Below are 26,613 nucleotides of genomic sequence, written 5' to 3' on the forward strand. Positions count from 1 at the left end.
TGTCTCACTCATGTTACTCATGGTATCTATGCAAATATCTCCTTTCATGAGGCATCTCTGACCATACACTGATCCCCTTCCCCCTTTCGTCACTCTTCCTCATAGCTCTTATCACCATATGCCAGGCAATGTTGACTGTCCCATATCCCACCCAGGAGGTGAGAGCTTCAGGACAGAGACCTCATTCAATTGATTCTGTTGCCTGCTATATCCCACATGCCCGAAATGGAGCCTGAACATAGCAGATTGTCAGTAAAAACTTGCTGAGTGAATGACTAACCATATCACAGGCCCCGCTGTATCAGGGACTTCTAGAAAGCAGACAATGTCTCATTTATATTCACATGCCCAACTTGTGCGTCAGTATTCAACAAATGCTAGGATCTGATTGCCTGCAGCTCTTCCCTAACTGCATATGTGATGACTTTGTTTGTCTTATCTCAGCTAGAGACAGGGCTGTACTCTGCTTTGGACCTCCATAATCGTGTTCATAGGTGAGACAAGTGTCAGATATGTGATAGACACCTGCAGACAGAGATCAAATGTTAGTGAATCTTTAATGCTTTAGAGGTCACATCCAGAATGTTTAGGAACTCAGGATCTTCATTTTCTATTGTTTTAAATTTGGGCAGCTGGAGGTTTGGGAGTGTGGAGAGGTTCTTATCTGCTTAGATTGAGGGGAAAAAAAAAGAAATACCCCCTATTTTTCTGGAAAGCTCTGTTGCTGTTCATACATCATAACAGACCAATTATACTGTGATAATGGCCCAGCTTATGTCTCAGTGGTTTAGCATAGCCAGCATTCATCTTGCAGTCATCTCAAGTCTACCAGGGAATCAGTTATCCCTTTGCCTATCAGATTGGGATTCTGAGTCACCTATAATGTGTCCATATTGATATACTCTTCCTCAGTCAGGGAGGCAGGAAAGGAAGAAAGACAAGCACCAGTAAATAAGAACTTCCTGGCCTAGAAGGGACACATCAATGCCCCCTCATGTTCCACTGATAACAGTAAATTCAGGAGGCCAGGGGTACCACTCTCTCAGGCAAGTACAATGTGGAGCTCATGTTTGGGCACAGCAGAGAGACCTGCCATGGGGTCATTTCACTGTTCTTTAACTTTAGACAGACTACCCTGGGGTGCAGACCCCTATGAAATCCTTCAGGGAAGGAGCCCCATCCATATGAACCACAGAACGGTTACTTACAGGTGTATCCACCATAGCATCACCCCATGGCAACTATGACTCACACCACTCTGAGTCATGGTACTAGACAGATGATCAAGAAAAGGGCTGAACAAAAATGGGCAAAGATGATGCCCTGGGAAGTGCCAAAGTGTGGAGGTGGAAAGATCTAGGAAAGGTGCTGAGAATAAGCAGCTAGTGAGATGAGAGATGCAGAAAGTGCCTCCAGGAAGACACTGAAGACCATGTTTGAAGGGGGAGGGAGGGAGCCCCTGTTCCAGAGGCTGTTCTGCAATGTGACTTTGTCACTCCCTCGACGGGGCCAAACTTCATTTCTCCAGCTCCCTGTTGAGTCCATGACACTTTGAGCATCACAACCCAGAAGAAAGAGCCCACACCTGCTCTAGATGGAGATGTAAGTGACCTGGTAGTTTCTGCTTTTTGTCTCCTGAATGCTCACGTTTGAAATGCTCTCTCTTGGAACCCAACATCACTCAATGAGAAGTCCAAGCCACATGGCAAGGCCATGGGCAGGTTCTGTGGTCAAGGTCATGCCAAGCGTCCAGCCCATGGGCAACACCAACTGCTGGTTGGGTGAGTGCGCCATCTTGGATGCACAGCCCAGTCTTGCCTTCAGTTGACTCTAGCCCCAGAAACCATGTGACAGCAACCACATGAGAAGCCCAGCTAGAACCATCCAGCTGGGCCCAGTCAACCAACAGAATCATGATTCATCACAATATATTGTTATTTAAATTGGGGGGGGCACCTTTGTCATGCAGTGATGGATAGCTGGAGCCAGGACTGACCCCTGGATTTAGCTTTGTCAAGGTCAACAGTGACCTTGGAGGGGAGAAAAATTGGACTGGAATGGACTCAAAGGAGAAAAGGGAGAGAAATGAAAACAGAATTGTTCAAGGAGTTTTGCTATAGAGAAGAGCAGAGAAATGAGGCAGCAGCTGGAAGGAGTGGATAGAGATTTATTACAGCATGTGTAAATGCTAATGAGAATGATTCTGTAGATAGAAGAATTGATGGTGCAAAAGAAGAGGAGAAATTGCTACAACAAAGTTAAGGAGAGCCGATGAGTGTGGGGAATGAAGGAGACTCTAGCTTTCTGTAGGAGTGCTGATGGCTCACCCAGTGGTAAAGGCTGTCTTCACCCTGCGGGAGGCTGACACATCACCAGGAGACAGGGCAGTGCCCACGGCTGCACATGGAGGCTGACTGATGTGGAGGAGAGCAGGTTCATATCTGGAGGCTTGTACTTTCTCTGTGGAAGATGTAAATCATGTCTTCAGTAAAGAGTGGGAAGGGAAAGGATGGGTGGAAGGTGTGAGGAGAGAGAAGGGATGATGCAGAAACTTCAGGGAGCCAGGCAGGGAAGCGGAGGCAGGAACTGTGTGTGCTCTGAGTGCTGGAGGAACATGGGCAAGTGCTCCCTGCCCAGGAGGATGCTGGAAGGCTTCACAAGGAGGTGACATGTATATGGAATTTTAGACAAAGGGGAAGAATTTGCTGAGTGGATGTAGGTGGAGGTGTTGGGTTCATATTTAAGAAAAGAAAATGTAGGGAAACATGGAAACAGGAAGAAAGGAAAGTGCTTTAATGCAAAGACCATGGACGTGTGCTGGGTCAAGGCTGTCCCCAGCCTTAGGGACAGGCAGGATTCACACAGGTGCAGAGGACAAACACTGGTGTCAAATACACTGCAATAAACCTACTATTTTGGATATATGACAAGCATTAATCAACCAGGACATTTATTCATTCATCCAACAAACTGTTATCACGTGCTACAGTAGTTGAAACTTGTTTTGCCTTTAAATACAAGGAAATATGTTAGTCTCTCTGTCGTGTCCAACTCTTCGTGAACACATGGACTGTAGCCTGTAGGCTCCTCTGTCCATGGAGTTCTCCAGGCAAGAATACGAAAATGGATAGTCAACCCCTTCTCCAATGATCTTCCCGACCCAGGGATCAACCCCAGGTCTCTGGCACTGCAGGCAGATTCTTTACCATCTGAGTCAACAGGGAAGCCCATTAGCTTTAACAAAATAGAAGTCTGTGTCTCTTTTTTGTAAAAGACAACAAGACCTGTACAAGAAGTATGGAGGTCACAGTTTGGTTAACTAGCAGGGTAAATTCAAAATACTATCAGGAGCATGAGCTTTATTCTAGATTATACCCAATCATTATAAGCATTTTGCCTCTTCCTTGAGCTTCCAAATGGCTGCCAGAGCTCCAGCCATCACATCTGCATTCCAGTGCACACCCACTCCTTTTAAGGACATGTACTAAACCCAGTTTTTGTCCTTCCCTAGATTGTTAGGGCTCAGCTGCTTCTCTGTCACCTCCTCTCCTAGACTGGCTATCTCAGTTTCTCTGGGGTGAAGGCAGGCTGCATCACAGACTCTATCGCTCCCACCAGACAGCATGATAGCAACTCTGGTACCCATGAAGAGTCTGACACTTCCCCTCACTCCTGGGCTCAGATGAAGCCCCACATCATTGGGGGTGGGACTTGGCCTTCCCCAAGGCCACCTCAGAAGTGATACAAACAGGAGAAGAAGTGGGGAGGTCATATCCTATGGTTTAAAATTTGACAAACAAGAGGTTTGAGACAGGATGCTGGCATATACACTGGTTTCCCTTCCCCTCTCCCCAAGATGGACTGTTATGTTGGAGATGAGTTCCGGATGACCGAGTAAACTGGCACGTTTCTCTGGGAAGCTTTGAACAGCTCAGTGAGGCATCTCTGTCTCTCCTGCCAGAGTCCCTTTTCCTGACCCTCGCTGCTCTGGGATGACACCTCCCAATGAAGTCTCTGTACATCCACTTTTCAGGCTGTTGCCCAGGGAAGCACATGATGTTTCCAGAGTCCACACAATGCTCAGGGCCACATGTCAAGGAGGGGGATGCAGGAGCACGGCTATAGCTAGCCGTAAAGGAGCAGGGATATGTGGCACTGACTGCCATAACAGTCCCAGCTAAAACTCAGAGCTCTTGTTACTAAGGAGGAGGAGAGAATGGCCATCGGGGAGATAAATTGTAGGCTTGAGCAAGGCACACGTTCAGGGAGTGGGCCTGCCTCACTTAGAAATTTAAAGCAGTACAAGGAATTAATGCTATGTACTGCTAACACAATGAGCTTGTGTCGGTAAGCAGGTAGCTGGGCTTTTCAGTGTAAAGCAGCATGGAGACAAATCTTCCTGTAGCCCTGAGTGGTGGATGCCAGAGTGACCCGGGTGATTTCTGAGGAACCAGCGAAGGAGAGAGAGCTGTAAACAGATACAGCAGCTCCACACCCATACTGGGAATGACACATTTCCAAAGAAAGCTAAGGTACAAATTCCTCATATTTGCTGGCAGTTAAAACCCACACTACTATCAATCCTTTTTGTAAGAAAAGCAGTCCTGCCTGGGTGACAGGAAGGAGGAATTTGTAAGTTCCTGCAGCTCTGCACAAACACCGTGAAAATGTGGAAGTGTTAGTCTCTCAGTCATGTCCAACTCTGCAACCCCATGGACTGCAGCTTGCCAGGCTCCTCTGTCCATAGGATTTCCCAGGCAGGAATACTGGAGTGGGTTGCCATTCCCTTCTCCAGGGGATCTTCCCCACCCAGGGATTGAACCAAGCCTCCTGCTTTGCAGGTGGATTCCTTATCATCTGAGCCATCACAGGGTGCCCTCCAAATGCATGGTGCCCCTTCAGATACTCTGCCCACCCCCAACTGCAGGGCGCCCCCAGAACTTCTACACACTCCCAAACACAGGGTACCCCATGGGAACCTCTGAGACACTCACTGTTTCTGGGAAGAAAAACATTCCAGTTAATAGACAATTGAAATGCATTTAGAAGAATGAAAGAGAAAAAGATTGAAGCAATTAACCAGCATTTCCACTCCTCTGCTGACCTAATTACATACCACTTGCAGACAAACTCTGAAGCCTGTGATATTCAACATTCTGGGACAGAGTGCGGTTATCACATTGGCTAATCTAACTGTTTCTGGATTTGAAGCTAAAATCTCTCAAGTTTTCACTAAAGGTCCTTATTTGGGACTTGGAGTTTTTCTAATCAGAGATAAAAAATGCATGAAGTCTCCATTCACGGAAAACTGGGAGCCTGTGAAATGGGAATTGAACAAAATGACTTTCCATGTATCAAGACCTAACTTCAGAGGAACATACATTAAGATGGCCCCAGCTTTCTGTCCCATGGGAAATGGCATTTCAGGGAAGCGGGACAACTGTGGTGAAACAAATCCATCTGGTGTCAACCCAATAATGTGGAACAGATGAGCAATCCTGTCACTCCAGTATGTCATTTCAGCCAGCCCAGCAAGCAACCTTGTCATGGTAGGTTCCCATCCCTAATTCACAGATGAAGAAACTGAGGCTTGGGAGATGCAAGGAGCTTGTTTGGGCTAAGCAAACACGAATTTGCCGTTTGGTTTTTTTGTGTTGAAATCCAACAGTATTTCCACCGTGATCCAGAAACAAGCATTTGGCAAAATAAATTCATTTGTGTTCATCTCTTTCCAAAGGGAACCACTGACCCACATTCCTGCAGGATTCCTGGAGTGTAGTTAGAAGTTTCAAGCTGTAGCCCTGGGAGAGTTCGAACCTGTCTTTTATGTCTCCATTTCCAGCAGCAGAAAAGTAGTCTGGCAAGAGTAAGTGATCAGGACACAGTATCCCTTGCCATCCAAACTGCAGTATCAAAGCAGGAACCGAATATTATTGGCCCCTGAAGGACAGAACTGTCCACATTGAGTGAAAGGCACAGCTGTAGATGCTGAGGAAGAAAGAAGAGAACTTTCCATGCACAGAGAGATCTGGTTTGCTTGCCTGCATCGATCAACACATCATCAGTTTCAGCACAGTATGATTCTTGTATTGGACAAAAAGGAACAAAGTCATGCTGGTCACGTTCATATTTTTCATCAGACCCCCTACTTGCCCATGAACCAGCCTTTACTGAGAACTAGAAAGTGGGATGGAAATAGAGGTGACTCCTAAAGAGCCCAGCCCGGAGGAGAGGTGTTAGTCCAAGGATCTGTTAGTCTGCTTGGGACCACAGAGCATGCCGTAAACAAATATTCTGAGTCTTACCTGCTGTCAGATTCATTGTCGGCCTCAAGTGTTGGATGCTAAGCAGATGCCCATCTCTTCTCCTGGTGGTATCCTTGGATCCACAGCATTTCCCACAACATAGATATCCCTGGATCCTGAGCTGGCCTGCTGATGAGACAAGCTGTGATAAATTTAAACAAATGTACCAAGATCACATCCCACTACTGGGACTAGGGTTTTCACCTGCATCTTTTGTATCTAGGTCTAGAGTTTATTCCCTTTCACCAATGCCCTTTCCTGAATTCTAGGTTTTGTGGACAACAGTTTCTAAGCAACAGTTACTAGGTCAGAAAATCTCACATTTTTTCTTACAAATGCACCATTTATACAAACCTGTGCTGAATGCATCACCAGCTGGCTCCTTAGAAACCTTGCACTGGGGGAGGCCACAGGACACAGCAGCATCCACTATGGGTATGCATAGTCCCTTGGTACCTGATAACTGCCTTTGAGAAGACCTTTGTACTATTAAAATTAGAGGAAATGTGAGCTGCAAAAGTCCCACTTAAGTGGCCCTTGCTCTCAGGAGGAAGTATGGACTGTGATACAAGATTCTGATTCTGTCTTCTTGGGCCTCTGCCTTTTTAAGTTTGAGGGAAAACAAAATAGAAAGGTAGAATATTTACAGACAACCACTTTTAATTAAGAACAAAGGGACCCACCGGTCCCTAATCAGTACTAAAACATGTCAGGGGAAACAGCGCAGAATGAGAGAAAAGAATACCGGCCTTTGTGTTCATGTCTGGGAAGGTTCCCAGACAGCATCATTGCTCCATCCACCCGGGCTCACTAGTGGGTCAAGTGTTATCCCAAATGCCTTCCAGGCACCACTTGGCACTGATATCTCTGAAGACAGTGATTCCTTCAGAGGAAAACAGTCTGATGATAAGAAAATGTGAGGTATTTAGTGGTAATGTTCTTAAAAAACATCTTTTTTTTTTTTGGTAAGTTTATTTTTTTTTAATATAAGTTTATTTATTTTAATTGGAGGCTAATTACTTTACAATATTGTATTGGTTTTGCCATACATCAACATGAATCTGCCACGGGTATACACGTGTTCCCCATCCTGAACCCTCCTCCCACCTCCCTCCCCATACCATCCCTCTGGGTCGTCTCAGTGCACCAGCCCCAAGCATCCAGTATCATGCATCAAACCTGGACTGGCGATTCATTTCATATATGATATTATACATGTTTCAATGCCATTCTCCCAAATCATCCCACCCTCTCCCTTTCCCACAGAGTCCAAAAGACTGTTCTACACATCTGTGTCTCTTTTGTTATCTCGCATACAGGGTTATCATTACCACCTTTCTACATCCCATATATATGCATTAGTATAGTGTATTGGTGTTTTTCTTTCTGGCTTACTTCACTCTGTATAATAGGCTCCAGTTTCATCCACCTCATTAGAACTGATTCAAATGTATTCTTTTTAATGGCTGAGTAATACTCCATTGTGTATATGTACCACAGCTTTCTTATCCATTCATCTGCTGATGGACATCTAGGTTGCTTCCATGTCCTGGCTATTACAAACAGTGCTGCGATGAACATTGGGGTACATGTGTCTCTTTCAGTTCTGGTTTCCTCAGTGTGTATGCCCAGCAGTGGGATTGCTGGTTCATACAGCGGTTCTATTTCCAGTTTTTTAAGGAATCTCCACACTGTTCTCCATAGTGGCTGTACTAGTTTGCATTCCCACGAACAGTGTAAAAGGGTTCCCTTTTCTCCACACCCTCTCCAGCATTTATTGCTTGTAAAAAACATCTTTTTTAAAAAGTGACCTGGTAAAGAATTGGAAGATGGCAGAGGAGGCTTTGGCCAAGACACCTGGCAAGCGCCCAGGAGACATAGCTCTCCATCCATGAGGGCAACACCATACACCAGGAGCCCACATCACTTTGAGACAGGTGTTTGAGCAATGGACACATGTCACCCACCCAGCCTCCAAGAGGCAGGAGAAGGTCCATGCAGGTGACTGCACTGATATGTTAAATATTACAAACATCAAAACCTCCAGCTATGGGTGTCTTCCCCCCACCGCACACCCCAACACAGAGAATCCAGCTGGGAGCCAGCATCCCAAGAGAAAGAGCTGTTCCCCATGACCTGCTCTCATGGATTAAATGCAACCCCACCGGAGATGGAAAAAGAGAACATACAATTTTATGGTGCCCAGGTTAACAAGAAGGCGGAAAAGGGAACAGATTTTATATGCTCAATATGACTGTCTTAAGGCTTCCCTGCCTGGAGAATCCCAGGGATGGGGGAGCCTGGTGGGCTGCCGTCTATGGGGTCGCACAGAGTCGGACACGACTGAAGTGACTTAGCAGCAGCAGTAGCAGCAAGGCTTCCCTGGTAGCTCAGCTGGTAAAAAGAAATCTGCCTGCAAAGCAGGAGACCCAGTTTGATTTTTGGGCCAGAAAGATCCACTGGAGAAGGGATAAGCTACCCACTCCAGTATCCTTAGGCTTCCCTGGTGGCTCAGATGGTAAAGAATCCACCTGCAATGCGGGAGACCTGAGTTCGATCCCTGGGTTGGGACGATCCCGTGGAGAAGAGAACAGCTACCCACTCCAGTATTCTGGCCTGGAGAATTCCATAGACTATTTATTCATGGAGTCACAAAGAGTCGGACATGACTAAGCAACTTTGACTTCACATGACTGTCTTAAAAACCTTTAACCAGGCTCTGAAGAGAGAAGAGTCAGTTACTAGATACCAGAAATGAAGCAAAACTGGAACAGAAAGCTATGCTTCCCAAGGCCCCACCACCTGGAAATAGGCACAGTGATATTCTGGGTGGGAGGAGGCACACGGACCCACTCAGGCCGCTGAGATCCCAGTGCCCAACTGTGAGAACGGAAGGGCTGACAATAAACGACCATCCCTCCCTGTGAAAAGAGGAGGCTAGAGGAATTCCAGCTGCCAGTCCTGGGATGTGTCAGGCAGGATTGCCATCTGCCTGGGGCCCTGAATGAGAAGAAAAAGGTTTCCCATGAGAAATCAAAACCTCAGGCTGTACCACATGCACGTAAGGATTCCAAATCTGCACTGTTCATATGGTTTGGGGGATCTTAAGCCAAGAAATGAATGTGAAAACTTGTCCTGGATGGGTGAAACCTCTGGGCCCCCCAGCAGAAGAAAAACAAAGTCATTCCGTGGGAATATTTTCACAATTCAGGATACACGTGACTCAGTCCTCCCACACGTGATTCGGGCCCCCAGTCTGCTCAAGGCTTGGTCTCCACACGCCATTTCCAATTTCTTGTTAAAACTCTGCTAAGTGTGCAGATTGCAATCTCTGAATTTCCCACAAAAAGGGATCAAGGCTCCTTGAGGAATGGCTGACTCTGCCCCGAGAGCAGAAAGTGTACAAGACACAGAGGGAACAATTGCTCTGATCTGAAAGCAAGGACACTAATAAAACATGAGGTTACCGCAAAAAGGAAATAAGGAGCCACTGAAAATGGGATCTAATCACCATGGAAGGAACAGTAAGAGCAACACCAAAGATCATAAGGACAGAGCAGGAGATTAAAACACAAGAAGATATTTAAATCATTGAGTACATAATAGTACTTTCTTCAAAAGTTATTATAGGAATGATCTCATTATTTTGAAAACTGGCAACTAAAGAGAAAGAATCAAAGATTTATCCTGGTTTCCCTAAATAAACTCTTTCACTAGGTAGCTAATGAGAGAAACTTTTCTCTTCATAGCAATATTCCAGCTACCAAATGATGAAAAAAATGCTGGAACTAGAAATCTAAATTTTGTTCTGTTAATGAAACTATGTATTGGGGAAATGAACATCAGTGGCGTTTGACATTGCAAAGACAGACAAGCAGATATTATATACTGTCTGATGAAAGTACATACCATCCGTGAAAGAGTCTTGCCCCCAAACAAATCGATCAATCAATTCAATCTAAATGCAAAATAAGTCTCTGAATTCGACTAATAGTTTGTAAGAAATACCAAAGACAGAGGAACAAGTAAGTTAAATAAAAATATGGGGAGGAAATCAACAAGACCCAAACAGTTGGGAATTCTATAAGGCAAATGACTGAATTTGCAAAAATAAGCCAGAAAGATAAAGAGGGAAGTCACAGATTAAAAGAGAGTTATAAGGCATAGCAATCTTTTCCAATATAAGAATCTTATCTAAATGTTGTTGTTCAGTTGACAGTCATGTCCAACTCTGCGATCACACGGACTGCAGCATGCCAGGCTTCACTCTCCTTCACCATTTCCCAGCACTTGCTCAAACTCGTACCATCCAACCATCTCATCCTCTGTCATTCCCTTCTCCTCCTGCCTTCAATCTTTCCCAGCATCAGGATCTTTTCTAATGAGTCGGCTCTTCACATCAGGTGGCCAAAGTATTGGAGCTTTAGCTTCAGCATCAGTCCTTCCAATGAATATTCAGGATTGATTTCCTTTAGGATTGACTGGTTTGATCTCCTTGCAGTCCAGGAGATTCTCTAGAGTCTTCTCCAACACCACAGTTCAAAAGTGTCAATTCTTGCCTTCTTTATGGTCCAGCTCTCACATCCAAACATGACTACTGGAAAAACCATAGCTTTAACTATACGGATCTTATCTAAATAGTCATTCAAATAATTAATTAAAAATTTAATTATACATCATGAGTAAGTGGGATTGTGAGGTACACAGGACTGATTCAATATTTGAAAATCAATTAACATAATCTATCACATCAACAGGCAAAAGAAGAAAAGTTATACCATCATATCAACTGATGTGGAAAAAGCATTTAAAAAAATACCTATCTGTGATATCACCTATCACCTATGATTAAAAAAAAAAAATTGGCTAGTAGGAATAGAGTAGAACTTCTTCACCTTGAGAAGAACATATACCCCCCTACACACACACACACAAAAACAAACTGAAGCAGAAAGCTGCTATAGCTAATATCATAGTTAATTAATAGTAAGAAAGTAGACGCTTTCCCCCTAAGATGTGAGATAAGGCAAAGATGTCTCCTCTTACCACTCCTACTCAGCATTGTATTAGAAGTGCCAACTAGTACAATAGGAGAAGAAATGAAATAAAAGAATGAATTAGGAAAGAAGAAATAACACTGATTTTACTCACAGATAACATGATTGACTGCATAGAAAATCCCAAAGAATGAACAACAACATCAAAACACATCTTGGAATTAATAATCAAGCATAGAAAGATTGCAGTATACAGGTTAATATAAAAAGTCAATTGCTTTCCTATCCTGGTAATGAGCAATTAAAATTTGAAATAAAAAACACAGTGTCATTTATAATAGCACCAAAAATGAATTTATGTATAAATCTAACCAAAAATACACAGGATGTATATGCAGAAAATGACAAATTTTTAGGGATAAAAATCAAAGATTATGATTGGAAAACTCAATATTGGTAAGAAATGGGTTCTTCTCAACTTGATTAAAGATTCAATGAAATTTCAATAAAATATCAGCAAACTATTTTCTGAGTTTAAAGTTTATATGGAATAGTCAAAGATCTAAAATATCCAAAACAGTATTGAAAAAATAAGAGGAGAAAGAAGCAGAAGAGGAGAAGCAGAAGAACAAAGGGGAAGAACTGATACTATTTCACTTAAACACGTACCATGGATCTAGAGTAATCAGGGCAACACGGCAGTGATGAAGGATTAGACAAAAACAGTGGAACAGAATAGAGCCTAGAGTTACCTGACATGCATATAGTCAACTCATCTTCAGTAAATTGTTGTTGGTTTATTGTTTAGTCACTAAGTCATGTCTGACTGTTTCACGACCCCATGGACTATAGCCCTCCAGGCTCCTCTGTCCATGGGATTCTCCAGGCAAGAACACTGGAGTGGGTTGCCATTCCCTTCTCCAGAGGATCTTCCCAACCCAAGGATCGAACCCAGGTCTCCTACATTGCTGGTGGATTCTTTACCGTCTGAGTCACCAGGAAAGCCATGCAAGAAAACTGGAGTGGGTTATTCCCAACCCAGGGATCGAATTTATGTCTCTTGAACACATCTCTTGAGTTGCAGGCAGATTCTTTATCACTGAGCAGCTTGTATAGCCAAAAATACTCTGAAAATTCACTATTAATTAAAAAACTACTTGTTTTAAAATGACTACAAAATTTGGATAGACATCTCATAAAGAAATATATATAAATGACAAATAAGCACATGAAAAGATGGTGAGCATAATTTGTTGTTAAAGAATTACAAATTAAAATAACAATGATGAACTTCCCTAGTCCACTGGCTAAGACTCCATGCTCCCAATGCAGGGGACCTGGGTTCCATCCCTGGTCAGGGAACCAGATTTCAGATGCAGCAACTAAGACCCAGCACAGCCAAATGGGAAAAAAAAAAAATAGCAATGAGGTATGACAACATGCCTATTAAAATAGCAAAAATCCAAAAACAGACTGCACCAAATGCTGGTGAGGATGTGGAACAACAGAAACTCTCATCCATTGCTGGTGGGAAAGCAAAACGGTACAGCCACTTTGGGAGACAGTTTAGCAATTTCTTACAAAGTTAAGCATAGTTATATGAGACTGCTTTGGCTTCCATAACAGAATACCACACGCTGAGTAGCTCAGACACAATAGATATCAAGACAAAAGAGTAACAAAGAAAATCATAACTTAATGATAGAAAGAATAACTTTCTAAGAATTTATAAAACTATTATCTTTAGGAAGAACTAACAGTGTAGCATCAAAAGAATTAAAACAAATCTAACATAATTTCCCAGAGAAAGTGAAAAATATGCAATCATACTAAGAGATTATATTACTCTCCCAGAAAATGCAAAAAGAAAAACTTAGATTTTGTTTTGAATCCTCTTGAGTCTATCTATCTAGGAGTCATATGCAAAACCCTGCACCCAACAAATGGAAATTGCAACTGTGCATTTCCAGTATGCCTGGAATGTTTTCTAAAAGAGAGCACCCACTGGGCCACAAAAGAAGTCTCAATCCATGCTCCAAAATCAATATCATGTAAACCACTTTCTTTATCAGATGCCAAAGTCAGAAATCAATAACAATAATAAAACAGGAAATAGCCTAAAATAGCTGAAATTTTAAAAGCATATTTCAAAAACACGTGTGTATCACCAGATCATCTTGCCTTTCACTATGTCACTCCACGGCTGCTGACTTCCGGTTCTAAGCTGCTCGCTCTGTTCTCAGTGAGTTGAATGAGAAACTTCTACAATTCATTCATGATGCTGGGATCAAGGGTACAGTGGGCAGGAGAGGGTGGGTGGGATGTGGTGCAGCTGACACATCTAAATATGCAACACTGACATTTCCCCTGTGGAGGGGAGCTTTCCCAGCTTTATGCAAGGCCCTCATTGAGTGGTATCCACCAAGAGACCCAAAAGGAATTGGATTCCACCCTTCTGGGAGTCTCTCACATGCATCATTTTTGTCTGGAGAGAACAGAGGCAGAAAACACACAGCTGACCAACCACCCTCCCTTTTCCCTCAGAAATCAGGTCTATCTGGACTCCAGTCTATCTGATTCTTCTTTCTGGCATCTGGAAACTTGTCTATGTCATGCTCTCAAAGCAATTCTCTTTTTCCCAGTGAAAAAGATGTGGGTTGAAATTCATGTGTAAAGGCTTCAAGAGAAAATGATTAATAAGAATTATTAGTTTTATTAATATTAACTAGTAGATATTTTTAAATCTCATTCATGCTTTCAAAATGTATCCCTATTGTTCCTACCCATACTGGAACAGGGCAAAAAGTCCACACGTGATGGAGGAAGGAAAGATGAGAGGAGGTAAAGGTGAGCTAACTTGCTCATGCTTTTTAGTGAGATTTCAATAAATTGTGTTGCTGTTCTTATTGATGTTTCTAACAATGATAATTCAAAATTTGGACATTTGGGCATTATTTAAAGAAAACCAAAATAAGAAAAAAAAGTATCTAAATTACCAAAGTAAACAAAAAGGAAAAGACTACAGAACAAAAGAGAGAAAGCAAGAGAAATATTTTTAAATAAACAGTAGATACCAGTTAAAAAGACCAAATTGATTTGATATGTTCATAAATGTGGTATAACCTTATTTGCTTAAAATAGAAAGAAGTTCAGAATAGGTTAATAAATAAAATCCAACTATATGTTACAAAAAGAAACATGCAAAATAATATTCAGAGAAAAACTTGTTGGCCATTCATATTTATATTACTAAACAAGAAATAATTTTAATGAGATGGCTCAGTTTAATCTAAAATAGAATATTATATAAGTAAACATATATTTTGGAGAAGGAAATGGCAACCCACTCCAGTATTCTTGCCTGGAAAATCCTATAAACAGAGGAGCCTAGCAGACTCCTTGGGGTGGAGAAGTTGGACGCAACTTAGCGACTGAACAGCAACAACAACAAATATATATTTGGCAAATCAACCTAAAAAGAACTAGGAAATCTAACAAATCAATAACAATGGAAGAATTTGCAGAAATAAAAGCTACTTTGATCCCAAAATGCCTCATCTAGTTTTATGTGGAAAATCTTCAAAATTTTCGAGGAATAAATAACTACTAACACAGCTTATTCAAGAATACAGCAAAGAAAGAAATCATCCAGATTCTTTTTTTTCCCCAAGGTCAGCAAGACACTAATAACTTAACTAATATGAAATAGAAGTAGACCAGCCTTACATGAGAAAGCAATGTCAACATCTTCGTAAAGAATTAGCAAATATAACTTGAGTAGTGTTTTAGGAGAACACACTCTACCCAAGTTGAGTTCATTCCAGTAATGCAAAATTGTTCAGTGTTAAGAAATCCATTGATGTAATTCACTGTATCGGTCAGGGTTCAGTTACAAAAACCAGAATCCTCTCTAGCTGGTTTAGAACAGAAAGAGATTCATTGTGGACTGTTGAGTGGCTCACAGAAGTCCAGGCAGGGCCAGAGAAACAGACACCGGGATGGGCTTTTGAGAACAGCTCCCAAAGCAGCCAGGAAGGGGCTGCTTCTCCCTCTTCAGTCAGAAACCCACTGGCTGTCCAGCACCACCCTGACACTGCCAATATGGAGAACGCCACAACCAAGAAACTGCCTCCATCAGAAAGCCACTAGAATCAGGAAAGTCTGACTGGAAAGACCACTGCCAGCTCCAGGGTCACACCACCCTGCTGTGACCCATCGAATGAGTGCCCTGTGTCCTGCTGGTCAGGCTTCGCAACCCCAGAAACTGGACCTTGCTCTGCCCTGCTCATCCCTTCGTCAGCAAGTCACCATCTCCACTGCCATGTTTGTTGGCAGAAACAATAGTTGTGGCCAAAGTACAGCCCTCTTGGCCCTCTGCCTTGCAAATCTCAGGCCAAGTCATCTGACTTTTAAACCTAAATGGAATATAGAAGCCCTGACTTGAAAGGGGTCTCAGAATCATGCATTTGAGCTTTCCTGTCACTGCAATGCAGGAAGGCTGTCTAGGAGGGAAGAGTGGAGCCATCATATCCTCTGAGCCCTCCTGTGGCTTCTCAACATCCTTCCATGCCATTCTCACAGTAATCACGCCCCAAATGACAGCCCCAATCCGTTCCTCCTTCAGAATGCAACCCTCCCCACCTCAAGGGAACACACCCACCTCTTCCAGAAGTGAAGACCCGGGTCTCATCTGTCACTGGATCTACAGCTGAGAGCTGTTTTCTCCTCACCTAGCTCCATAAAAACCCCTGCTCAGTATCCTGGAATAATCTAAGAACTAAACTATAGTGTTAACATCAATAGCACACCCTAAATAAAACAGTAGTGGGAAAACAGCAGAGGAAAATTGGTTAACATGCTTAAATATAAACCATCCAAACAGTCCTAGTTTCACCAATCCGTCACGAAGCCAAAGTTGACATGAGATGAGTAGATAGAAGACTGATAGGCAGAAATAGATAAATGGTAGATCAGTTTATTATTATTATATACGGTCATATATATACCTGTCATATATATTATGACAGGTTATATACGTCTAACCTGTCAAGCCAGTAGAATGCTCAGTCATGTCTGACTGTTAGGGACCCAGTGGACTGTAGTCGGGCAGGCTTCTCTGTCAATGGGATTTTTCAGGTGAGAATACTGGAGTGAATTGTCATTTCCTCCCCCAGGTGACCTTCCCGACTCAGGGATTGAACCCTTGTCTCCTGTATTGCTGGAAGACTCTACCCACTGAGCCAACTTGTTGTAAATCATGCATTTTAACTGGACATATTTATAATTAGTGCATTTTAACTGAACAGTTCAGTGGTTTTTAGTATATTCACAGACTTGTGTAAACATAATCACAACCAATTTTAAAACGTTTTCATTATCCCAAAAAGAAATCCCACATCCATCAGCAGTCATTGCCCATATTGCCCTAAACTCTCCCATCCCAGCCCTAGACAACCATTATTCTATTTTCTGACTCTTTAGAGTCACCTATCCTGGATATTTCATATAAACTGAATTATCTATGTGGGCTTTTTGGACTAATTTCTCTCACTTACCATATTTTCAGGGCTTATCCATGCTATAGTGTGTATTAGAGTTTCATTAATTTTCATTTCTGAATAATACTCCATTGTATGTGGGTACCACATTTTACTTATCCATTCATTAGCTCCCATTTTTGTCTATTCTGAATAATTCTGCTACCAACTTGGGTATGTCCATTTTTGTGGGGACATGTGCTTCTTTATTCTTGCTTGTAGCCTCAGAAATGAAAATCCCATGGATGGAGGAGCCTGGTGGGCTACAGTCCATGGGGTCCCAAAGAGTCAGACACGGCTAACTTCACTTTCACTTTTCACTTTCATGCATTGGAGAAGGAAATGGCAACCCACTCCAGTGTTCTTGCCTGGAGAATCCCAGGGACAGGGGAGCCTGGTGGGCTGCCATCTATGGGGTCGCACAGAGTCGGACACGACTGAAGCAACTTAGCAGCAGCAGCAGCAGCAGTCATGTATTAACCTATGTTCAACCCTTTGAAGAACTCAGACTGTTTTCCAGTTCCACTAGCAGGGAATGAGGATTCCATTTCTCTTCTATTTGGTGTCTGTCCTCACCAATATTTATTATTGTTTGTCTTTATGATGACAGTCATCCTCCTGGGTGTGAAGTGATAGCTCATTGTAATTTTGATTTGTATTTCCCTGTTAGCTAATGAGGTTGAGCATCTTTTCATGTGTTTATTGGCCATTTTTATATCTTCCCTGGAGAAACATTTTGTCAGATCCTTTGCTGTTTTTTAAATTTGATTGCTTAATGTCTTTATAAGAAGAAAGGAGAGCACATATACAGTAATGGAGTTATTAACCTTCCAGTTCTCATCTTAGATTTCTGCATTTGTTCCTGTGGATCTGAGTTACCATCTGGTGGCATTTCCTTGCTTCAATACAATTTTGTGATCTTATTTTCAAATATATTACATTTCTACTGGAGACAAGTAGACAGACATCCTTCCAGGGAAAACTGGTTAAATAAGTCCCAATCCATACTATGGAATACACTGTGGTCTCTTAAAAAAAATCAGGCGAATCAACATGTGCTGACATGGAATCATGTCCAGAATATAATGTGATGAAAAACACACATACACTGAAAGCAAAACAGTACCCACTTATAGCTTCCATCTGTGCAAAAGTGCATAACACATACAAATTGAGGCATCCCCCAAGTGCTGTATACTAAACAGTGACTTCCTCTGGCAATGGCATATGTGAGCTTAGGGAGTGACAAAGATGCTCACGTATCCCTCATGGGAATTACGGCTGCTTCTGGGGTTATAAGGAGCATGAAATTTATTTTGTCTTTTAAAACCTGATAGTGACTAAGAGGGCCATGTCCTGAAAGGCAGGCATTCTCTGTGATGAAAAAAGGACCACACAGCCAGACTGTACTGAGCTCATGAGGGGCCATTCAGAGTCTCAGCAGGAAAAAAGTCTTCAGGTTTATTGTCCTGATGAGAAATGACCAGTCTCTTAGGGAGCCTTGGGCTTCCCATCCCAGAACTTGGGCTATTTCAGTCATAAGGACTAAAGGTCAGTAAGAAAAGAGAACCAAAGTCCTTTACCCACAGGGAAAGGCTCAAGGGTAGGGGATGACCCTGAACAGCCCCCTCCCCTGCCCCTGTAACTGCCCAGGGGACAACTCTTGCTTCTGACAGGATGCCATGCCCTTCTGCAGGTCCCTTAACCCAGGTCCCTGAATCCATCTGCTCTCCTCCTATATCATCCCATATACTTTGGGTAAAGCTGCTCTTGGGAGAAACGATCAGCTCATTCATTAGAGCCATTCACAACCTGTGAGAATGAGAGACTCAACTCTTCCAGGAAATTTTGTTGCTGTTGTTGTTCAGTCGCTAAGTCATGTCTAACTCTTTGCAACTTTATGGACTATAGCACACCAGGCTTCCCTATCCTTCACGGTCTCCTAGAGTTTGCTCAAACTCATGTCCATTGAGTCTGTGATGCCATCCAACCACCTCATCCTCTGTCGCCTCTTTCTCCTCCTGTCCTCAATCTTTCCCAACATCAGGATCTTTTCCAAATAGTTGGCTGTTAGCATCAGGTGGCCAAAGTATATGAGCTTCAGCTTCAGCTTCAGCTTCAGTCCTTCTAATGAATACTCAGTGTTAATTTCCTTTAGGATGGACTGGTTTGATCTCTTTGCTGTCCAAGAGACTCTCAAGAGTCTTTTCCAGTACCACAATTCAAAAGCATTGATTTTTCTGCTTTCTTTATTGGTGCAACTCTCACATCCATACATGACTACTGGAAAAACCATAGCTTGGACTATCCAGATGTTAGTCAGCAAAATGATGTCTCTGCTTTTTAATACACTGTCTAGGTTGTCATAGCTTTTCTTCTAAGGAGCAAGCATCTTTTCATTTCATGGCTGCAATCACTGTCCACAGTGATATTGAAGCCCAAAAAACAAAAAAACTTATTTTTTTTATTTTTTAGGAAATATATTTTACTTAAAAAAAAACTCAATTCAGAAACTACACCAAGATGGTAAAATGAGAATTGTGAGACCACACACACACACACCCTTGGACAACATGTAGAAGGTCCTCCAGTTGGACTTGAATTGTGAGAAATTTCCCAGAGGACGAGGGACAGAGGGTTGAGTGTGATGAGCAAGGGATGCCCCACACAGGAGCACAGGCAGGCCGTAGAAGCTGTTGTCACTGAAAGGACGACCACCACACATCAGCAAAACAGAGGCACCTCCTTGCTGCACCGCATCACAGGCAGGCTGAAGCCCCGGACTAAAACCCCAGACCTTCACTGGGAAGAAAACGAATCCAGTACATGAGAGGACAACTGGGCTTCAGTTAGCTGTCGATTGATGTGAGGGACACAGAGGGCAAGATAGACATCCTGTCTTCTCTGCACCTGGCCCTGGAGTTGAGGGTGAGGGGATATAACAGGGGGGCACATGCAGGCCAGGCCCTCTGCATCCCGCCTCGGTCCAGGTGGGGCCTGCCTGCTGCACAGGGAGCCCTGGCCCCACCCACAGGAGCCCAGAAGGTTTGCCCAAGGCTAGGGCCCATTGGCACTCCAGTACTCTTGCCTGGAAAATCCCATGGATGGAGGAGCCTGCTGGGCTACAGTCCATGGGATCGCTCAGAGTCGGACGCAACTGAGTAACTTCACTTTCACTTTTCACTTTCATGCATTGGAGAAGGAAATGGCAACCCACTCCAGTGTTCTTGCCTGGAGAATCCCAGGGACGGGGGAGCCTGGGGGGCTGCTGTCTATGGGGTCACACAGAGTCGGACACAACTGAAGCAACTTAGCAGCAGCAGCAACAGCAACAGCAGGGCCCATTGGAGGCTCCCAGGCTGACACCCCATGCCGTGTCCCTATCGTAGCCTCTGTCAGGAGGAAAATGGCAGTGAGGTTCCCATTCAACTGTGTGCCTTCTCAATTTCAGAACCTGAATAGAGAAGAGGGTGGGCCCCTCACTTTCACTACCTCCCAGGTGGGCGGAGTCTGGCCCTGCTCTGCAGAGTGCAGGGAGCTGGTGGGACCTACGCCCTGTCTGCAGTGGGAGAAGCCCTTGTCCTAACCCCCAAGATACCTCCTGAGAAACAGGAAGCACTGGCCTGAGTCTGCAGTGCTCAAGTGCGGCCTGGGAGCCCCTGGGAGTTCCCCAAGCCCCTCTCAGGGCCACGTAAAGTCAAGATTGTTTTCATAATAATAGTACATGATATTCCCCTTTCATTCTCATTCCCCAGTGTGTATGAAGAGGTGGGCAGTGGACATTTCTGGAGGCCACGTGAAGCGTTGGCAAGCCCGTCACTCCAGCAACCACATCCATGTGAAAGAACTTGTGTTTTAAGACTGTTTCCATTTTGATAGCTCATGTAGTAAATACTGTTCGATGCACCTACACAAACAAAAGTCTCAAGGGGCTCTGCATGATTTTTAAGAGTGAGCCCAAAGTTTGACAGTCAGACACGCAGATTCCTCTCCCTGAGCACCCCCACGTCCTCAGTGTTCACTCCTTGGGTAGATGAGGAAGTCCTATGCGGGGTCCCTGTGGCCCCTGCTTCAGCTCAACAAGAGACACTGTGAACATCTGAGTCAGAGCACATCCCACTAAAATCCATTCAGAATAAGATTCAGAATCTGATGTGGCTGAGGAGTTCTTGGGGGGAACCATTGATCCATTAGCAGGAGGCTGGGGCTCCTCTGCCTGGATCTCTAAGAAGTGCCTGGGATTGATGTCCCCAGTCTGCTCCTGTGGTCTCAACTGAGGACTCTGCCCACAACTCCCACCTCCTCATACCACCTTCCTTCTCACCAACTCTAAGCCACCATACTGGCTCTGTTGGCACAGCCAAGTTCAGGTGGGGCCTGGACTCCATGGCTCCCCAAATGCGCCCTTGCTCAGAGTGCCCGTTGCCTGAGAGGACCTGTTGAGAGGTCACCTCCCCAGGGGGCCTGGCCTAAATTCTCACAACTCTCCAACAGTCCATGTCACTTCACACATTCCTGGGCCTCGTCACAGCAACATGGTCACTTGAGTCTGGGGGGCCCCAACAAAGGGGTCTGCATGATCTGGTATGTGCTAAACAAAGGGATGGTCCCATGATGAGGATGCATTTCGTATGAGCAGAAATAAATAGTGGAGTATCTTCTACAGGGACTGCTGAGCTTTTCCAGCAAATTAATCTCATCCAATTGTCTGGAGAATCCCCATGAACAGAGGAGCCTGGTGGGCTACCGTCCCTGGGGTCGAGACACGACTGAGTAACTGAGCACTCAAGTTACCTCTCTCAAACACTATTTTAAAATTTTACTTTATCAAATTAAAACATATCCGTTGTATTTTGAAAAGGAAACTAAAAGCAATGAAGTATTACTGAAAGAAATTGAAGAAAATCTAAACAAACAAGAAATATGTCAGATTCTCGGGACACGGTTACTATGATGACTCTACCCAAACTGAAGTGCAGACTCAATGCAAGAGACTCCAGAATTCTCTATCATGAACCCTGATTTCTTCTTGTAAATCAAATCCAATTTTACAATTGTCTGCATTCAGCCCACACCAGCGCAGCCCACCCTGACCTCAACACAAGTTCCCACTGCTCCCACATCAGCTCCAGCTCACCGTCACCCTGTGGTCCCGAGGCTACCCTCTAGGCTCTTCCTTGTGGGAAACACTGGGGTACTCCTGAAGCTGTCCCTCCTACTCCTGTTTCCACAAATGCTAAGGTCTGTCCTTTATTTTCCTGAAAGTTCACTCCAAGAACATTCCCTCAGTATTCCCACTGCTTCACCAAGACCATGTCTGCCAGATTGAACCACCCTCCCCACCAGAGCTTTTCCTAGCACACCTGCCCTGCCTGCCAACAGCCTGAATCACTAACTTCTGAGAACTCTGCTGTATCATTTAAGCAAGGCACAAAGTGTGGTCTCAGTGTCCCTCCAAGAGCCCCGTCTTCCCATCAACCCTGATGCACGCCCTGTCCTCCAGAAATGATGGTGCCTCTATAAACCAATCAGCCCATAGCACACTTTCACCCAAATTCTTGCTTAGTGTAGGAATTTCCTCCTATCATTTTCAGGTCCTTTTTCCTCTTCATGGTCCTCCTTAAACAAAGCTTCCTTGGCCTTCAAGGGCTAGCTTGTATGTCAGCCTATGCATGCATGTATGCTAAGTTGGTTCAGTCTTGTCCAACTCTTTGCGACCCCATAAACTGTAGTCTGCCAGGCTCCTCTGGCCATGGGATTCTCCAGGCAAGAATACTGGAGTGGGTTGCCATTCCCTTTTCCAGGGGATCTTCCTGGCCCAGGGATCAAACCTGGGTCTCCCGCATTGCATGAAGATTCTTTAGCATCTGAGTCACCATAGGTCTTTCCGTTTCTGGAATCCTGATCCAGTTTCCTTATGTATCACATGCTTTGGAGTCAACCTTCCTTTAATGACAACACACATTGAGCCTTTGACATAAGATTTTCTTACCTGTCATGATGGCCAAAGGCACTGAGGAGCAACCCCTGGGAGAGGTTTTCATTTGCAAAGGAAAATGCAAACTGTGCCCCTCAAGTGATTACACATGAAAATCAAGGATCACAATGAGTGATATTCAGTAAATACAAGGCATATCATTTCAAAATCATTATCATACCTCACCTTATTTCTCAAGAATTATTTATCTAAATGTATAGATCATAGCGTAGAGCCAGACCTTAGCAAGCATCTGGTGTCAGTATTTTCCAAACTTGCCAGAAGAATCCACTGGGGTGCTTGATTTAAAGATACAATTCCAGCCTCCCCCCATCTCTAATCCAGGAAGGGGCCTGGAAATGTGAATCTGTATGAGATTTTTAAATGCTTTTTAATTTTTATTGGAATATCCTTGCTTTACAATGTTGTGTTAGTTTCTACTGTAACTACTGTTTCTACTGTTCTACTGTAGTCGTGTCCAACCCTTTGAGACCTTCAGAACTATAGCCTACCAGACTCTTCTGACCGTGGAATTCTCAAAACGAGAGTACTGGAGTGGGTTGCCATTCCCTTCTCCAGAGGATCTTCCCAACCCAGGGATTGAACCCGGGTCTCCTACATTGCAGGCAGATTCTTAACCATTTGAGCCACCAGGGAAGACCGTGTATACATATATCCCCTCTTTTTTGGATTTCCTTTCCAATTAGGTCACCACAGAGCAATGAAGACAGTTCCCTGTATTATGCAGTCCCAGTCTCCCAATTCATCCCATTTCCCCTTCTCCCTTGGTATCCATGTGTTTATTCTCTGTGTATGAAAATTTTTTTATGGGAAACATTTCTTATTACCCTGTTTTACAGATAAGGAAATTAATTGAAGGTCAGAGTGGTTCAGTGAAACACCCAAGGGGCAACCTTGGAAATGGTGGGTTAGGGATCCAAACTGTAGTCTCTGAACTTGTAAGTTTAGCACTTTTCAGCAATCCAATGTTTGCATCCTCAATTCCCCAGGGACAGAGCAAGACCTACTACCCAGTGGGCTGCCGTCTGCCCTTTATCCCACTCATTTTTTTTTCCCTTGCCCGTGTGATGTAAAGGAAGGTCACTAGCATTTATTAGAGGTCATTAATAGGAGGAACGTAGGATAGGTGGGTTACAGGTGCTGCCTGCCCTCATCCTAGCCACAGATCTTTGAAGCAGAATCTACCTCCAAATTGTGAATGAGAAGCTAAGAAAATTCACACACACATTCATACTCAAAATATGAGCCTACGATCTGCTCCTGGCAGGGTGTAACACTGGCAATTGAAAGACAGCCCTGCTGGCCTTCAAGCTGATGAGCTGATAGGTGAGAATCAATGCATTTACCAGGGAAAACCAATATAGATTGTGATCAGTCTTATCAAAGAAATAAAGAATGTAGTGATAGGGAGCGAGCCAGGCCTGCTCAGACAAGGGGTTGGTGTGTGAGGGGCAAGGGTGTTCTGGACTTAGAAGGTCCCAGCCCCACCCCTGAGGTGCCCACTCAGCAGGTGGGTGGGTCTGAAAACATGTATTTCTAACCAGTTTCCAGGGACCCACTTTGAGAACCAATTTAAACCAGGCTGCATCAAAACTCCTCTCCGGTCTCCTCTCCAGTTTAGGATTTCCTTCTTAAATGTCAGAAAACGAAAAGCAGCGAATGTGGACTGGAGATAAGTCACTTTTTTCAACAGAAGCTGCTGCCCTGAGCCACATCTCCCAGTGGTTGGGCAGTGGCTTCAGTGAAGTGAGGACCAGCCCGAGGGCGGCAGCTTCCTGGAGCGATTCTTTCATCTGCTAACACAGGGGCTGCCCCAGCTTTCCAGGAACTGACCTTTTCTGCTCACATAAAAATAGCCATTTCTCATAAACTATTTAGTGAGACTCATCTCACAGCTGGAACCATCAGCCTCACAAAATGGGAGCTTTGCTAGTGGCTGGAGGAAGCGGCCAGAAGGACACAACCGAGACCAAAGTCATGTCTCCCTCCCGAGATATTTAAGGCAAAGAGGCATTTTAGCTCTGAGTCAGTGAGAATGGACTAAATGCCTGAGGGAGGACAGGAGGGTTCTCTGAGCATGGGGATGGCCCTCTGCTCTGATCACCAGCAGCAAAGCCATAAGTCTGAGCCTGGAAATGCCCAGAGCTTTCCATCCTGATCTGGTTGCAGATGGAGCCGGCCCTCAGCTCTCGCTTTGACTTTTGCATTTGTGCTGCTGCTTCTTGTGCTCACTGTCCTCTGTTGGCAGTGGTTTCATCAGAAGTGAGATGCAGATGTGGACAGAACAAACTGTGGACACAGCGGGGGAAGGAGAGGGTGTTGGGAATTGAGAGAGTAGCATTTGCGTATATACACTGGCTTGTGTAATATAGGTAGCTAGTGGGAAACTGCTGTGTAATACAGGAAGCCCAGCCCAGTGCTGTGACAACCTAGAGGGGTGGGAAGTGGGGAGGGGTGGGAGGATGGGAGGGAGGCCAAGAGGGAGGGATATATATATATATATATATATATATATATATAGTTACAACTGATTCTCATTGTATGGAAGAAACCAACATACTATAAAACAATTATCCTCCAATTAAAAAATAAATTAAAAAAAAAAAGAATAAAAAGAAGTCTCCCAGCTCTCACTCTGTCATCTGCAGTGTCATAAACATGCTTTCGTAGAAGGGCCTGTTACAAGTTCCTAGACTTACATCACCACACGCCAGCAAATTTCAAAGTGCTTTCAGAAAGGCAGCATCAACACATAAATAGTATAGGTGGGCTGTCTGTGTGTGGATGTGCATGCATATGTGCGTGCGTGTGTGTGTGTGTGTGTGTGTGTTATAACCTCTCATACAGCTCCTCCTTAAAGGATTTCCAAATACTCTTTGTAAATGTGAATGCTACTGGAACTGCCAGCCCCACAACCCCAACTTTCAGATTTAAATATACTTTATTTATTTATTTTGCTTCCTTTGTTTTCAGATGGATCTTGTGTCAAACTCATGTGGTAGATTAGCACTTCTTTAAAATAAAATTTCTTATTCCCTTCCCACACTTCCCACACTCAGGAAATAAGGTAGCTAGCACCATCTGAGACTCAAATTGTGCAGGAGTAAAAGGACTCTCAGCTTTCTATCCAAACTACATCTAAACTTCTCTATTATGCTCTCATATTTTAGGCTTCTCCCAAGAAATCCAGATTAACTTTAGGTCATCATTTAGCAAAAATGTCCTTGCTAGGATTTATAAATTTTTGTAAGCCCTTAGACATGCAAGGGTATCTGCTGAATATTGCTTCTGCCATGACTGGGCCTGCAGTGGCCTCCCATATAAAGCTAAGCCTTGTTATGGGGTGACCAGGCCTGTCCACTGTCCCATCCTAACACCTGGGCATAGAGGGCAGCTTTGCGTCTTTGTCCCAGGCCCAAGTAGGGAGCAGGCATGAGGGCCATGAATTTAGTGATGAAGAATACTGAGTGGATTAGCCAGGGATCTTCAGAGAAATGGAACCTATAGGGCATAGACACACATGCAGAGTTTTATTATAAAGAATTGGATCCTATCATCACAGAGGCTGACAAGACCCAAGATCTGCAGACAGCTAGCTAGAAACCCAGGAGAGCTGATGCTGTAGTTCTGGTTTGAATCCCAGGAAAAGTGATGGTGGAAGTTCCAGTCTGAAGGCTGGAAGACTTGAGACTGAAGAAGAGCCAGTATTTCAGCCTGAGTCCAAAGGCAGTGAAAGACTGATGCCCCAGCCCAATAATCAGGACGAAAAGATTCTC

The 26,613-nt window shown here is 44.0% G+C and overlaps 1 long non-coding RNA gene across 1 annotated transcript in view; it reads right to left on the reverse strand.

Moving 5' to 3' along the window:
* Positions 1–2,147: 2,147 nt before the first annotated feature.
* LOC112447894 (uncharacterized) overlaps positions 2,148–26,613 on the reverse strand; it is a 29,932-nt gene continuing 5,466 nt past the window's right edge. Inside the window, exons 2-3 of the long non-coding RNA XR_003036163.2 lie at positions 6,306–6,447; positions 2,148–2,460 (exon numbers count right to left, since the gene is read on the reverse strand). This is a non-coding gene — a long non-coding RNA (uncharacterized lncRNA). The remainder of the gene's footprint in view (positions 2,461–6,305; positions 6,448–26,613) is intronic.

Source organism: Bos taurus, chromosome 8, assembly GCF_002263795.3.
Source record: "Bos taurus isolate L1 Dominette 01449 registration number 42190680 breed Hereford chromosome 8, ARS-UCD2.0, whole genome shotgun sequence".
NCBI classification, from domain to species: Eukaryota; Metazoa; Chordata; class Mammalia; order Artiodactyla; family Bovidae; genus Bos; species Bos taurus.